A 17,325-nucleotide genomic window follows, 5' to 3' on the forward strand; every position below is an offset into this window, starting at 1 on the left:
GGTCACTTCATGTAGGTGAACACACTTTGTAAAAGCATATGCTAGTACTCCAATATCAAGTTATTCATACATTTTCAGAAGGGAAACTAGAGAATTAAAACCATGCAGCATTGTAAGAAAAGACGCTCCAGAATTTCTATTTTTGTGAAGAATACAACAGGGATTCACTGAGACATGTCAAGAGACATGACAAGGCCTCTAAATACTTATGGATAGGGGACATGATGTCTGATTGAATGGGGCCCTCTGCTGGGACCCCCACAATCTCGCATGCATCACCCACCTCTGGGAGCTGCATGCAGCACTGCAGCCTCCGAGTCTGCCAGGTCACGACTACGGGGCTTGATTATCGTGACGTCACGACTTCACCCCGTGTGATGTTGAGCCCCACCCACGCAATGCAAGTCTATGGGAGAGGCCATGATAAGATGTCTTAGGGACAGAGTACCACTTTAAGAGCTGAAATCGCCCAGGATGCTTCATTTTCTGCACATAGCCTGCTATTGTAATTTGCTGCCTTATGTGAAGTGTGTGTATATATATGTACAGTACAGACCAAAAGTCTGGACACACCTTCTCATTCTGAGTTTTCTTTATTTTCATGACTATGAAAATTGTAGATTCCCACTGAAGGCATCAGAACTATGAATTAACACATGTGGAATTATATACATAACAAAAAAGTGTGAAAATATGTCATTCTAGGTTCTAGCCACCTTTTGCTTTGATTACTGCTTTGCACACCCTTGGCATTTTCTTGTTGAGCTTCAAGGGGTAGTCACCTGAAATGGTTTTCACTTCACAGGTGTGCTGGTGTGGAGGAGGAGGTGTGATGGTGTGGGGGAGGAGGTGTGATGGTGTGGAGGGCTTTGCTGGTGACACTGTTGGGGATTTATTCAAAATTTAAGGCATATTGAACCAGCATGTCTACCACAGCATCTTGCAGCGGCTGCTATTCCATCCGGTTTGCGTTTAGTTGGACCATCATTTATTTTTCAACAGGACAATGACCCCAAACAAACCTCCAGGCTGTGTAAGGACTATTTGACCAAGAAGGAGAGTGATGGGGTGCTGCACCAGATGACCTGGCCTCCACAGTCACCGGACCTGAACCCAATCGAGATGTTTTGGGGTGAGCTGGACCACAGAGTGAAGGCAAAAGGGCCAACAAGTTACTAAGCATCTCTGGGAACTCCTTCAAGACTGTTGGAAGACCATTTCAGGTGACTACCTCTTGAAGCTCATCAAGAGAATGAAAATGAGCAGTAATCAAAGCAAAAGGTGGCTAGAACCTAGAATATGACATATTTTCAGTTGTTTCACACTTTTTTGTTATGTATATAATGCCACATGTGTTAATTGATAGTTTTGATGCCTTCAGTGTGAATCTACAATTTTCATAGTCATGAAAATAAAGAAAACTCTGAATGAGGCGTGTCCAAACTTTTGGTCTGTACTGATACACACACACACACACACACACACACAAACACTCTTTTATAGGGACATCATACTCCCACTATGTAATAGAAGCTCAGCCAAGGGATAGAGAGAATGTAGACAATAAATTAAAGGAAATCTATCAGCAATTCATGTTCCAATCAGCTGACATGGTGCATTTCATATACCTGTCCTTCTATAATGTAGAACATTTATTTTAATCTCTAGTGTCAAGTGTGAAAGAGTGTTACCAAGCACCTTGGGCTGCAAAGCCTCCTCGCTTACCCTCCCATCCCCGTCCTCACTTGATAGACAGTCATCTGGAAGCAGAGCCCTGTTTCCAAGTCAGCTTCCTACGCTGTGCATACAGAGTGCGTGCAGGTGTAAAATCTGAAAACAGGGCTCAGCTTCCAGCAGACTGTCAAACAACCAGGGATAGGGATGGTAGGGGAAGTGAGGAGGAATTCCAGCTCTCAGCACTTCAGGGGCTGAAGAATAGCTCTAGCATTTTTCTACGTTTTAGCAGCACAGACAGATATATGAAGGTACCATGTGTCTCCTTGTACTAACAGCGATCTAACAGTTTCAGCAGTTTGGAACTTTTATGGCAAATTCCCTTTAAGAAGTAACTCAACTGTTCATGTCGATAACAGTAAATCTGTGCTCAGATCTAAAAAGACATTTATTTATTTTCACTATATTTTATGCAGATTTTTTATGCAAACTGATGGAAAATTCTAATATTCACAAGGTTGGCAGTACAAATTGTTAAAAGAAAAAAGACAGTTTAATCCTAAGGGAGTACTGCAGTGCAGTAAAACTTATCCTCTATCCAAAGAGGTCTGACCACTGGGAAACCCGGGGACTTCCTGCATGGCACCACAGCAGTCGACAGGAAGGGATCTCGTCGACTCCCACACGAAGCGGCGGCCAAAATGCCCCATCCGTGTATTTCTTTGGGAGGGCCATAGAGATGCATGGAGGGGGCGTGCCACCGCTTCATGCTTTAGAGCAATGGTCTTCAACCTGCGGACCTACAGATGCTGCAAAACTACCACTCCCAGCATGCACCGGACAGCCGTTGGCTGTCCGGGCATGCTGGGAGTTGTAGTTTTGCAACATCTGGAGGTCCGCAGGTTGAAGAACACTGCTTTAGAGGATATGTTTTACTGCATTGAAGTGCTCCTTTAAGGAAAATAAAACAATTTCACAGTCCAACTATACAGCATGCACAACACATACATGGATTTATTAGTTCTCCCGAGGTGCTGGATCATTACAGATAAAGTAGACAATTCCTTTAACCCCTTAAGGACCAGGCCATTTTACACCTCAGGACCAGAGCGTTTTTTGCACATCTGACCACTGTCACTTTAAACATTAATAACACCGGAATGCTTTTAGTTATCATTCTGATTCCGAGATTGTTTTTTCGTGACATATTCTACTTTAACATAGCGGTAAAATTTTATGGTAACTTGCATCCTTTCTTGGTGAAAAATCCCAAAATTTGATGAAAAATTTGAAAAATTTGCATTTTTCTAACTTTGAAGCTCTCTGCTTGTAAGGAAAATGGATATTCCAAATAAAAAAAATTTTGATTCACATATACAATATGTCTACTTTATGTTTGCATCATAAAATTGACGTGTTTTTACTTTTGGAAGACACCAGAGGGGTTCAAAGTTCAGCAGCAATTTTCCAATTTTTCACAAAATTTTCAAACTCGCTATTTTTCAGGGACCAGTTCAGGTTTGAAGTGGATTTGAAGGGTCTTCAAATTAGAAATACCCCACAAATGACCCCATTATAAAAACTGCACCACCCAAAGTATTCAAAATGACATTCAGTCAGCGTTTTAACCCTTTAGGTGTTTCACAGGAATAGCAACAAAGTGAAGGAGAAAATTCACAATCTTCATTTTTTACACTCGCATGTTCTTGTAGACCCAATTTTTTTATTTTTACAAGGGGTAAAAGGAGAAAATGTATACTTATATTTGTAGCCCAATTTCTCTCGAGTAAGCACATACCTCATATGTCTATGTAAATTGTTCGGCGGGCGCAGTAGAGGGCTCAGAAGCGAAGGAGCGACAAGGGGATTTTGGAGAGTACGTTTTTCTGAAATGGTTTTTGGGGGGCATGTTGCATTTAGGAAGCCCCTATGGTGCCAGAACAGCAAAAAAAAAACACATGGCATACCATTTTGGAAACTAGACCCCTTGAGGAACGTAACAAGGAATTAAGTGAGCCTTAATACTCCAAAGGTGTTTCACGACTTTTGCATATGTAAAAAAAAATTATTTTTTTTTCACTAAAATGTGTGTTTCCCCCCAAATTTCACATTTTTGCAAGGGTTAATAGCAGAAAAGACCCCCCCAAATTTGTAACCCCATCTCTTCTGAGTATGGAGGTACCCCATAAGTTGACCTGAAATGCACTACGGGTGAACTACAATGCTCAGAAGAGAAGGAGTCATATTTGGCTTTTTGAGAGCAAATTTTGCTCGGGGGGCATGTCGCATTTAGGAAGCCCCTATGGTGCCAGAACAGCAAAAAAAAAAAAAAACACATGGCATACCATTTTGGAAACTAGACCCCTTGAGGAACGTAAAAAGGAATAAAGCGAGCCTTAATACCCCACAGGGGTTTCACGACTTTTGCATATGTAAAAAAAAAAAAATAATAATTTCACTAAAATGTGTGTTTCCCCCCAAATTTCACATTTTTGTAAGGGTTAATAACAGAAAAGACCCCCCAAAATTTGTAACCCCATCTCTTCTGAGTATGGAAATACCCCATGTGTGGACGTCAAGTGCTCTGCTGGCGCACTACAATGCTCAGAAGAGAAGGAGCGCCATTGAGCTTTTGGGAAAAAAATGTTTTGGAATGGAAGTCAGGGGCCATGTGCGTTTACAAAGCCCCCCGTGGTGCCAGAACAGTGGAACCCCCCACATGTGACCCTATTTTGGAAACTACACCCCTCACAGAAATTAATAAGGGGTGCAGTGAGTATTTACACCCCACTGGCGTTTGACAGATCTTTGGAACAGTGGGCTGTGCAAATGAAAAATAAAATTTTTCATTTTCACAGACCACTGTTCCAAAAATCTGTCAGACACCTGTGGGGCGTAAATGCTCACTGTACCCCTTATTACATTCCGTGAGGGGTGTAGTTTGCAAAATGGGGTCACATGTGGGTATTTTTTTGGGGGGGTTTATGTCAGAACCGCTGTAAAATCAGCCACCCCTGTGCAAATCACCAATTTAGACCTCAAATGTACATGGTGCGCTCTCACTCCTGAGCCTTGTTATGCGCCCACAGAGCATTTTACACCCACATATGGGGTATTTCTATACAAATTTTGGGGGTCTTTTTTTCCTTTTAACGCTTGTGAAAATAAAAAGTAAAGGGCAACACCGGCATGTTAGTGTAATTTTTTATTTTTTTTACACTAACAAGCTGGTGTAGCCCCAACTTTTCCTTTTCCTAAGGGGTAAAAGGAGAAAAAGCCCCCCAAAATTAGTAGTGCAATTTCTCCCGAGTACGGAGATACCCCATATGTGGCCCTAAACTGTTTCCTTGAAATACGACAGGGCTCCGAAGTGAGAGAGCGCCATGCGCATTTGAGGACTAAATTAGGGATTGCACAGGGGTGGACATAGGGGTATTCTATGCCATTGATTCCCAAACAGGGTGCCTCCAGCTGTTGCTAAATTCCCAGCATGCCTGAACAGTCAGTGGCTGTCCGGAAATGCTGGGAGTTGTTGTTTTGCAACAGCTGGAGGCTCCGTTTTGGAAACACTGCCATACAATACGTTTTTCATTTTTATTGGGGGGACAGTGTAAGGGGGTGTACATGTAGTGTTTTACTCTTTATTATGTGTTAGTGTAGTGTAGTGTTTTTAGGGTACATTCGCACTGGTGGGTTACGGTAAGTTTCTCGCTAGAAGTTTGAGCTACGGCGAAAAATTTGCCGCAGCCCAAACTTGAAGCAGGAAACTTACTGTAAGCCTGCCCGTGTGAATGTACCCTGTACGTTCACATGGGGGGGCAAACCTCCAGCTGTTTCAAAACTACAACTCCCAGCATGTACTGACAGACCGTGCATGCTGGGAGTTGTACTTTTGCAACAGCTGGAGGCACACTGGTTGGAAAACCTTCAGTTAGGTTCTGTTACCTAACTCAGTATTATCTAACCAGTGTGCCTCCAGCTGTTGCAAAACTACAACTCCCAGCATGTACTGATCGCCGAAGGGCATGCTGGGAGATGTAGTCATGCAATAGCTGGAGGTACGCAACTACAACTCCCAGCATGCCGAGACAGCTGATTGCTGTTTGGACATGCTGGGATTTGCAGTTTTGCATCTGGAGGGCTACAGTTTTAGAGACCACTGCAAAGTGATCTCCAAACTGTGGTCCTCCAGCTGTTGCAAAACTACAATTCCCAGCATGCCCTGACAGCAAACAGTTGTTTGAGCATGCTAGGAGTTGTAGTTTTGCAAGATCTGGAGGGCTACAGTTTAGGGACCACTATATAGTGGTCTCAAACTGTAGCCCTCCAGCTGTTGCAAAACTACATATTCCAGCATGCCCAAACAGCTGTCTGGGCATGCTGGGAGTTGTAGTTTTGCAACATCTGGAGGGCTACAGTTAGAGACCACTGTATAATGGTCTCAAACTGTACCCTCCAGATGTTGCTAGGCAACTCACCGGCTTCCGTCGGATCCAGCCGCACGTCATCGCCGCCCGCCGATCTCCGTCGCCTGCAGCCTCCGACGCCCGCCCGGATCGGTAAGTGGATCTTCGGCGCCGGTCCCCGTCATTTCCCCGTCCTGCCCCGCCTATTGTGGGAGGGCAGGACGGGGAAAACGAAAGTAAACCCCCCGCCCCCGATCTGCTATTAGTGGTCGCGTCTAGACCACCAATAGCAGGGATAGGAGGGGTGGCACCCGTGCCACCTCACTCCTATCGCTTCAGGGGGATCGTGGGTGTCTTAGACACCCGCGATCCCCCTTCTATTCCGGGTCACTATAGACCCGTAATGACCCGGAATTGCGCAAATCGCAAGTGTGAATTCACTTGCGATTTGCCGCGATCGCCGACATGGGGGGGTCTGATGACCCCCCTGGGCATTTGCACGGGATGCCTGCTGAATGATTTCAGCAGGCATCCCGCTCCGATCCCCGCCCGGCGGGGACTAAAACTGCCCATGACGTAAATGTACGTCCCTGGTCCTTAAGACCCAGGGTGTCGGGACGTACCGTTACGTCATGGGTCCTGTAGGGGTTAAAGATGGCAATGCACTGAGCATTAAAGATATCTCAGGATTCACGTGGTCATTGGTCTAATTCTACAATGCTATTTGCTTCTCCACAAGGTTGAAGCGAACAATTCTAATAAACGTTTTGTAGGGTTCAGTAAAAGTTAACCGTGCAAATTACAGTAGTCTACAAACCTCATACAGCAGCCAGATATAAAATACTATAAAGGGTCATTAAACATAAAATGTAAGGGAATTGAAATAAATTATCTAGTAACTAAATTCATAATTACCAAAGACAAAGAATTTGGAGGCTTAATGGTCATTTTCAATAACTAAAGCTCTGGGTCTTTTCAGGCTTCATTCAGGCATTAGCTAAGCCTATTATGGACTTCAGTGTCATAGGGTTACTGTCTATCTGCTGCCAAAAAGGAAAACTGGACTGTGCTCCGGCATCTTTATGAGGTATAACTGTGTGCACTCTACCTAGTACATAGAGCTCTTTAAAGGTCCTCGTTCGTGTACTCTCTCTATGGTTTCGGCCAAAATAGTTTCATGAGCCTTATCTCTCTGTCATTTGGTAGCCAATCCTGGCAGCGCATCACAGTGAGAAAACCTTTACAACCCACAGCAGTGTTTTCCAAACTGTGTCTCCAGCTGTTGCAAAACTACAACTCCTAGCATGCCCGGACAGCCCCGACCGGACCCCCTGCAATCAGACATGTTATCCCCTAACCAAAGGCTCAGCAGCCGGACCCTCTGCAATCTGACATGTTATCCTTTGGATAAGGGATAACATGTTAAGGGGTGGAGTACCCATTTAAATTCAGTGTTTCACTCCAACCAGGAGTCTTACACTTACTTTGACTGTATGCCAACCAGCAATCTCTCCAGAAGAAGAGAATACCCCATCTGTAGACAGCTGTTTCGGGGTGAATGACCCTTGTCAGTACAGAGCAGCGGGATGGCTTGGCTGGTGAAAGGCCTGTAGGAGTCAGTCCACTATTGTTCTATACAGATGCTATTATATTAGTCTTTAATGGGGCATCAGCTTATTTTAGACAGTCTGTCATAGTGATGTGCTTTCTTTAACGAGTAACAAAATATTCACTATTTAGTACAAACATCTTTGCCTTTCAAAGACACATTTATATGAGAAACAATTCAACCAGGATGACCACTCATACAGTAAACAATTCTTAGGCTGGATTCACAAGAACATAGTATGGGTGTATTTTGTATCCATATTATGGCTTCAAGTCCTGTGCAGACGTGGGTCGAACCGGAATGGACAGCATCTTAGGGATTCACGGTCATAATACACCGCCCGCATTATGTTTGTGTGAATTCTACCTTACCGTAGAGCTATACTGTCGGGATGATACGTTACTGCAAAACTAGATAGATTTTGTAATATTTCAGTATCTTCGTAAGAACATTAAATAAGGCACAATGGTGGATAGCACTCCTGAGTAGAATGAAAGATGCCACTCACCACATAGTGTAGAATTTTCTCATTTTATTCAGACAGCATGGGTCTAAGATAAAAATGGCCGACGGGCAGTGTGACGGTGTGAAACAACCTGTCGACCATTTGTAACTTAGACCCATGCTGTATGAATAAAATGAGAAAATTCTACGCATGTGATACTGCATAGTTGGAAAAGACGAATTGGGTGTAGAGTGGCAGTGCCGTCTGGATTCTTCTCTGGTAGAGTGCGTTGAACAATGAGGCAAGGACCTCCAAGGTAGTATTTTCTGAAATATTACCTGTACCAGGAGCCACACCAGAGAGACAGCGAGAGATTAAGGAGGTAAACAAGTGGCTCAGAAGCTGGTATAGGAAGGAGGGGTTTAGCTTCATGGAGAACTGGGCCGACTTCTCTGTCGGATACCGGCTCTACCGTAGGGACGGGCTGCACCTCAATGGGGAGGGTGCAGCTGTGCTTGGGGAGAAGATGGCTTGAAGGGGGGAGGAGTGTTTAAACTAGGGGTTGGGGGGGGGGGGGGGAGGGTACCTACAACATAGAGGGGGAAGATCGTGTAGGTAGAGAGGGGGGGCTTATTAATGTACCTTGGGGTGGAGCGGAGGGAGGGTTAGAATAGTCAATAGGGATAGGCTTCATAGGAAGAAAAAACATACACCATTGAATTGCATGTTGACTAATGCCAGAATTCTGTCCAATAAAATTGACAAGCTGGAGTTGATTATGTCTGAGGAGAATTATGACATAATGGGTATAACAGAGACTTGGTTGGACGATACCTGTGACTGGGCGGTCAACATACAGGGTTATAGTCTATTCAGGAAGGATCGGCCAAAAACGGGAAGGGGGAGGAGTCTGTCTATGTGAAAATAGAGTTTGAAGGCCGCACTGCGGGAGGCTATATGGGAGGGAAACAATGTCAGGGATGTGGAAATTCTATCGCCCGACACCCGGGACAAGTAGTTTTGGGCGCCGGGCAGGTGAATTTTTTTATAGATTTAGCCCTGTATCGGGCTAGCAGGGACAGACAGACTTCCCCCTTATTTTTCTTTACTGCCGGTGTGAGGCGCAGGAGCGGATATAAGTCTGCACCTCACACCGGCGCTCAGAGTGTATGGAGGGGGGGGGCGTCGGCGGCCCCCAGCTGACCGCAGAGCCCGAGGTCGTACGTTTGCATTACATAATTGAGCCACGCCCCCTTATCTCCCCTCCCGGAGGATGGAGGACGCAGCTACACATAACACAAGAAGACAGGGGGAGAGAAAGGATGTCCACAGCTCGGCACACAGCTCCTCCCCTCCCCCGCAAACAGCTCTATCCCTCCCCCTGCTCTTTCTTCACAGGACCTAATCCACCACGGGGAGGCTGCATGTTTGCACGGGGAAAACACAGAGCGGGGGAGGGGGAGAGGACGTCCGGTGTGAGGGGAGATTTTTAAACCCATGTAACCTCACACCGGCCGGGACTACAGCTCTGATGTCCACTCATGGCGGCTCAGGTGAGGAGGCAGAGAATGCAGGCGACAGAAAGGGTGGTTGTATATGTAGGGTGTGAGTGTATGTGTGTGATCTGTGTATGATGTCTGTCTGTGTGATGTGTATGTAATGTATGATGTGTGTATGATTTCTGTCTGTGTGTGATGTGTATGTAATGTATAATGTGTGTATGATGTCTGTCTATGTGTGATGTGTATGTAATGTATAATGTGTGTATGATGTCTGTGTGATGTGTATGTACTGTATAATGTATAATGTGTGTATGATGTCTATGTGTGATATGTATGTAATGTATAATGTGTATGATGTCTCTGTGTGATGTGTATGTAATGTATAATGTGTATGATGTCTCTGTGTGATGTGTATGTAATGTATAATGTGTGTATGATGTCTCTGTGTGATGTGTATGTAATGTATAATGTGTGTATGATGTCTATGTGTGATGTGTATGTAATGTATAATGTATAATGTGTGTATGATGTCTATGTGTGATATGTATGTACTGTATAATGTGTGTATGATGTCTGTGTGATATGTATGTAATGTATAATGTGTATGATGTCTCTGTGTGATGTGTATGTAATGTATAATGTGTGTATGATGTCTCTGTGTGATGTGTATGTAATGTATAATGTGTGTATGATGTCGGTGTGTGATGTGTATGTAATGTGTGAAGTGTGTGATGTGTATGTAATGTGTGATGTGTGTATGATGTCTGTCTGTGTGATGTGTATGTAATGTATAATGTGTGTATGATGTCTCTGTGTGATATGTAATGTATAATGTGTGTATGATGTCTCTGTGTGATGTGTATGTAATGTGTGGTGTGTATGATGTCTGTGTGTGATGTCTATATGATGTCTGTGTGATGTGTATGTAATGTGTGTATGATGTCTCTGTGTGATGTGTATGTAATTTCTGATGTGTATGTAATGTGTTATGTGTGTATGATGTCTGTGTGTGATGTGTATGTAATGTCTGTATGTGATGTGCATGTAATGTGTGATGTGTGTATGATGTCTGTGTGTGATGTGTATGTAATGTCTGTGTGTGATGTGTATGTAATGTCTGTGTGTGATGTGTATGTAATGTGTGATGTGTGCATGATGTCTGTGTGTGATGTGTATGTAATGTCTGTAATGTGTGATGTGTGTATGATGTCTGTGTGTGATGTGCATGTAATGTGTGATGTGTGTATGATGTCTGTGATGTGCATGTAATGTGTGTATGATGTCTGTGTGATATGTGTGTGATGTGTATGTAATGTGTGATGTGTGTATGATGTCTGTGTGTGATGTGTATGTAATGTCTGTGTGTGATGTGCATGTAATGTGTGATGTGTGTATGATGTCTGTGTGTGATGTGTATGTAATGACTGTGTAATGTGTGTATGGTGTCTGTGTGTGATGTGCATGTAATGTGTGTATGATGTCTGTGATGTGCATGTAATGTGTGTATGATGTCTGTGTGATATGTGTGTGATGTGTATGTAATGTGTGATGTGTGTATGATGTCTGTGTGTGATGTGTATGTAATGTCTGTGTGTGATGTGCATGTAATGTCTGTGTGTGATGTGCATGTAATGTCTGTGTGTGATGTGCATGTAATGTCTGTGTGTGATGTGCATGTAATGTGTGATGTGTGTATGTAATGTCTGTGTGTGATGTGTATGTAATGTCTGTGTGTGATGTGTATGTAATGTCTGTGTGTGATGTGTATGTAATGTGTGTATGATGTGTATGTAACGTCTGTGTAGTGTGTGATGTGCATGTAATGTGTGATGTGTGTATGATGTCTGTGATGTGCATGTAATATGTGTATGATGTCTGTGTGATATGTGTGTGATGTGTATGTAATGTGTGATGTGTGTATGATGTCTGTGTGTGATGTGCATGTAATGTGTAATGTGTGATGTGTGTATGATGTCTGTGTGTGATATGTGTGTGATGTGTATGTAATGTGTGATGTGTGTATGATGTCTGTCTGTGTGTGATGTGTATGTAATGTATGATGTCTGTCTATGTGTGATGTTTATGTAATGTATGATGTGTGTATGATGTCTGTCTATGTGTGATGTGTGTATGTATGTATGTATGTATGTATGTATGTGATGTATGATGTGGGGTGGGCAGCGGTGTATGTATGATGTGTGTGTGTGTGTGTTTGTGTATATGTATAGTGTGAGTGTATGTGTGATGTGTGTATGATGTATCAGTGGCGTTGCGACCCGGGTGCGGGGGGTGCGGCCCGCACCGGATGACACCAACCTAGTGGGGTGACACCAAGACGCTCCGTAGCACCCACACCCCCTCCCCAGCTACACTGACACCCCCCTATGTGCCCGACCGGCCTCCCATCCGTCAGCACCCCCCCCCCCCTGTGCTGTGTGTGCGGTGCGCCCGTCCGTTAGCAACTCCCCCCCCCTTTCAGTGCGCCCGTCCGTCATCACGCCCCCCCCTCACCCTCACCAGTACTGTGCCCAGCCTCCGCTCCCACGTCTGCGCCGGCCTGACGTCACACCGCATGGCCGCGCAGGGGGACGTCAGTTACGTCACTCGCATTGCGCCCGGTGAGAAGGATCGCTGCGCTGGATGGGTGAGTGTGTGTGTGTCTGTCTCTATCTATGTTTGTGTGTGTGACTCTGTGTACAGTGTGTGTGTGTGTGTGTGACTGTGTATTTGTGTGACTGTGTGTGACTGTGTGTTTGTGTGTCTGTGTGTGTGTGTGTGACTGTGTTTGTGTGACTGTGTGTGTGTGTGACTGTGTGTGTGTGTGACTCTGTGTGTCTGTCTGTGAGTGTGTGTCTCTCTGACTGTTTGTGTGTGTGTCTCTCTGTGTTGTATGTGTTTTTTTTTTTTGTGTGTGTGTGCATATGTGTGTGTGTGTGTGTGTGTGTGTGTGTGGGGAGACTTTGACGCATTGTGGGGAACCTGCAAGGGAACCTGTGGCCTAATGTGGGGAGTCTATGCTACCTAATGTGGGGAGTCTATGCTACCTAATGTGGGGAGTCTATGCTACCTAATGTGGGGAGTCTATGCTACCTAATGTGGGGAGTCTATGCTACCTAATGTGCGGAGTCTATGCTACCTAATGTGCGGAGTCTATGATACCTAATGTGCGGAGTCTATGATACCTAATGTGCGGAGTCTATGATACCTAATGTGCGGAGTCTATGCTAGCTAATGTGGGGAATCTGTGCTACCGAATGTGGGGAAACTGCTACCTAATGTGGGGAATCTGTGCTACCTAATATGGGGAAATTGCTACCTAATGTGGGGTAACTGGTACCAAATGTGGGGAATCTATGCTGCTTAATGTGGGGAAAAGATGCTACCTAATGTGGGGAAACTGCTACCTACCTAATGTGGGGGAACTGCTGCCTACCTAATGCTCCTGGCCATCCCCCCTGGCAGTATCACCCCCATCATCCATCGGCAGGATCATCCCCCTGGCAGTAGCACCCTCATCATCCGCCAGCAACTACCCCCCCCCCCCCCCAGCAGCACCTCCATCAGCAGATCCTGATGGTGGATGATGGCGGTGCTCCTGATCCTGCCGATGGATGATGGGGGTGATACTGCCAGGGGGGATGGCCAGTAGCACCCTCATCATCCTTCAGCAACACCCCCCCAGTAGTAGCACCCCGATCATCCACTAGCAACACCACCAATACCCCCTTCCCGTGGTAATAGCATCAGCTAACGGATGTTGAGGGGTGTTACTGCGGTTGTGGTATTATATTCAGAGGGTGCACTGTATGGCAACGTTATATTCAGAGGGCGCAGTTTGTGGTAGTGTTATATTCAGAGGGCACAGTGGGTTGTAGTATTATATTCAGAGGGCGCAGTTTGTGGTAGTATTATTAGAGATGAGCGAACTTACAGTAAATTCGATTCGTCACGAACTTGTCGGCTCAGCAGTTGATGACTTATCCTGCGTAAATTAGTTCAGCCTTCAGGTGCTCCGGTGGGCTGGAAAAGGTGGATACATTCATAGGAAAGATTCTCCTAGGACTCTATCCACCTTTTCCAGCCCACCGGAGCACCTGAAAGCTGAACTAATTTATGCAGGAAAAGTTATCAACTGCCGAGCAGAGAAGTTTGTGACTAGTTGAATTTACTGTAGTTTGCTCATCTATAAGTATTATATTCAGAGGGCGCAGTGGGTGGTAGTAATATATTCAGAGTGTACAGTATGTGTTGGTATTATATTCAGAGGGTACAGTATGTGATAGTATTATATTCAGGGGTACAGTATGTGATAGTATTATATTCAGGGGTACAGTATGTGGCAGATTTATATTCAGAGGGTACAGTATGTGGCAGATTTATATTCAGAGGGTACAGTATATGGTAGTATATTCAGAGGGTACAGTATGTGATAGTATTATATTCAGGGGTACAGTATGTGATAGTATTATATTCAGGGGTACAGTATGCGATAGTATTATATTCAGGGGTACAGTATGTGGCAGATTTATATTCAGAGGGTACAGTATATGGTAGTATTATATTCAGAGGGTACAGTATGTGATAGTATTATATTCAGGGGTACAGTATGTGGCAGATTTATATTCAGAGTGTACAGTATGTGTTGGTATTATATTCAAAATGTACAGTGTGTGGTAGTATTATATTCAGTGGGTATGGTGTATGGAAGGTTTATAATCAAAGAGTATAGTGTATAGTAGTATTATATTTAGAGGATACAGTGTCTGTGAGGTTTATAATAATTATTATTTTCATATAGAGGATGAGAATGAGCTGACATAGTGAGGAGACGTCTGGGCGTCACATTCTGCAGAGAGAAGTTTTAGCTGGACCAGGCGGTATGTACCATCTGAATTAGATAAGGGAAGACTATAGAGAAGATGTCACTGATATCATTGTGTATTCTCCTCTCTATGTCCTATCAGAGCTGTAGTCGCTTGTCAGTTCTACAGTTATGGTCAGTGAAACTACAACTCCCAGCATAACCTCACCACTGCATAAAGGAGTACTCTACTGGAAAACATTTTTTTTAATCAACTGGTGCTACAAAGTTAAACAGATTTGTAAATTACTTCTATTTAAAAATCTTAATCCTTCCAGTACTTATTAGCTGCTGTATAAGCGATTCACAGGAAGTTATTTTCTTTTTTGATTTCTTTTCTGTCTGACCACAGTGCTCTGTGCTGACACTTCTGTCCATGTCAAGAACTGTCCATAGTAGGAGAAAATCCCCATAGCAAACCTATCCTGCTCTGGACAGTTCCTGACATGGACAGAGGTGTCAGCAAATAGCACTGTGGTCAGATTGGAAAGAACTACGCAACTTCCTGTGGAGCATACACCAGCTTATAAGTACTGTAAGTATTAAGATTTTAAATAGAAGTAATTTAAAAATCTGTTTAACTTTCTGGCACCAGTTGATCTAAAAGTAAATGTTTTCCAGTGGAGTACCCCTTTAAGTAATTCTGGGAGCTGTATATTTCAATGGTGAAAACTTCTTTAACACTTTCCCATTCTGTGGCAACTGGTATATCTGATTATTATACTGGAATTTCTCACAATGCGCTGCACCAGTGGTGTCTGTCACAACAGGCTAAAAACTTACTGGGGGGAGGTATGGGGGTGACACCATTTTCTACCGCATCGGGTGACACCAACCCTAGCAACGCCACTGTGATGTATGTGTGATGCGTGTATGATGGGGTGGGCAGTGGTGGGTGTATGTATGATGTGTGTATATGTATGGTGTATATGTATGGTGTGAGTGTATGTGTATGATGTATCTGTCACGTGTGTATGTAATGTATGATGTGGGGGGGGGGGGGGGGGCACTGCCGCCAGTTGTGCCATCTAATTTTATTTATTTTTATTGGCTTCTGGCCACCCGCACTGAATTGCACCCCCAGAATCCCACCCCCTTCATTCTACAACTCCCAGCATGTTACACAATGACCTTAACTGTACTACTATACAGTGCAACATGCTGCAATACCCACACAACCATAGGCTGTATCAGGGCATGCTGAGAGTTGTAGTTATCTACTAACTAAATGCAACTTCCAGCATTTTCTGACACAGAGTAAATAAAATGCACCATATAAACTGGAGAAGCAGAACCCCCCCAGTAACACATAAGTCCCTATGAAGACTGATAAATAGTGTTTAAAATATTTTAAAAAGTGCGTATATATATATGTGAATAAGCCCCTTTCCTAATAAAAGTTTCCAATTTTCTTTTAATAAAAATAATGTACAAAAATAAACATAAGTGGTATCGCTGCATGTGGAAATGTCCAGACTATTAAAATATAATGTTAATTAAACGTACGGTGAACGGTGTAAATGTAAAAGAATAGTCCAGAATTGCTCATTTTTGGTCACTTCATATTAGACATTTCTTATGGTGATCAAAAAGTTACATCTAGACTTTACTGGGCTTGTAAGAGGAGCTACAGCTCTCCCGCCGCTAATATCCTGACAAGCTGCGATCACCGGGGCCGCTATTAAACCATTAGATCACCGCTGATCAAGTTGACAACAGTGTCTAAAGGATCTTATATCCATCCCTGGTGGTCTAGTGTGGGGGGGGGGGGGGTGGCGGGATCGTACTATTTTGGTCGAAATTATTTTATCTACCAGGACAAGTGGATTTTCTTGAGGGACAAGTAGATTGTGTTCTGCTTTAGTCCCTTGGACAAGTAGTTTTTTTTTTTAAATTTCCACACCCCTGAATGTGGAGTCACTATAAGTGAAATTATATGGAGATAAAAATAACAAAAATTCTGGGGTTTGCTATAAGCCACCAAACATAATGGAAGAGGCAGAAGATCAATTACTGAGGCAAATAACAAGGCAGCAAATCAGAATGAGGTGATAATATTGGGGGACTTTAACTATCCTGATATAAATTGGGAGACTGAGACCTGTGAATCTCATAAAGGAAACAGGTTTCTAACTATAGCTAAAGGCAATTATCTGTCCCAAATGGTGCAGGGCCCTACCAGAGGGGGCACCGTACTAGACATAATATTAACCAACAGACCTGACAGAGTAACTAATGTGCAAGTAGAAGGACAACTAGGAAATAGTGATCATAATATAATACATTATAACTTGTTCTTCAATAAGGGAATCTCTCGAGAGGCCACAAAAACAATGAACTTTAGGCAGGCAAAGTTTGATCAAATCAGAGAAGCCCTTAACAATATAAACTGGGATAATGGGGGGAATTTATCATTGTATATAGAGCTGTTTTGTGTCTATTTTTTTTATCACCTTTTCTACGGTTAAGTTTACCATAGAGCATTTTCTACTGTAGAATCAATTTACTAACTGCAAATTTTTTTTTTGGGGCAAAAAAAAATTTGCAAACGGCATTTTCTTGCGCAAATATACACCACCTCGGAGGACACGTACCAAAGTGTCTATTTTGACACAGTAAGGACTGCTACTCCCATTATGGACCGTCTCTGCCCATGATGGGAGTTTTAGTCCAGGGGCTGAGGTACAGATCGCAGCAGGTCATTATCCAGAGAACTGCTGCGATCCGCATTTATTAACTTTAAAAGCCGGCGGTATATGCGGCTACACTGCGCTGCCACCGGCTCCTATATACACTGTCATAATTCATAATCCCCCCGCCGGGAGAGG

At 43.7% G+C, this 17,325-nt stretch overlaps 1 protein-coding gene across 1 annotated transcript in view; it reads right to left on the bottom strand.

The window, feature by feature from the left end:
- Nucleotides 1–17,325, bottom strand: part of WDR44 (WD repeat domain 44) — a 131,539-nt gene that overhangs the window by 38,216 nt on the left and 75,998 nt on the right. The window lies entirely within an intron of this gene.

Source organism: Hyla sarda, chromosome 9, assembly GCF_029499605.1.
Source record: "Hyla sarda isolate aHylSar1 chromosome 9, aHylSar1.hap1, whole genome shotgun sequence".
NCBI lineage: Eukaryota > Metazoa > Chordata > Amphibia > Anura > Hylidae > Hyla > Hyla sarda.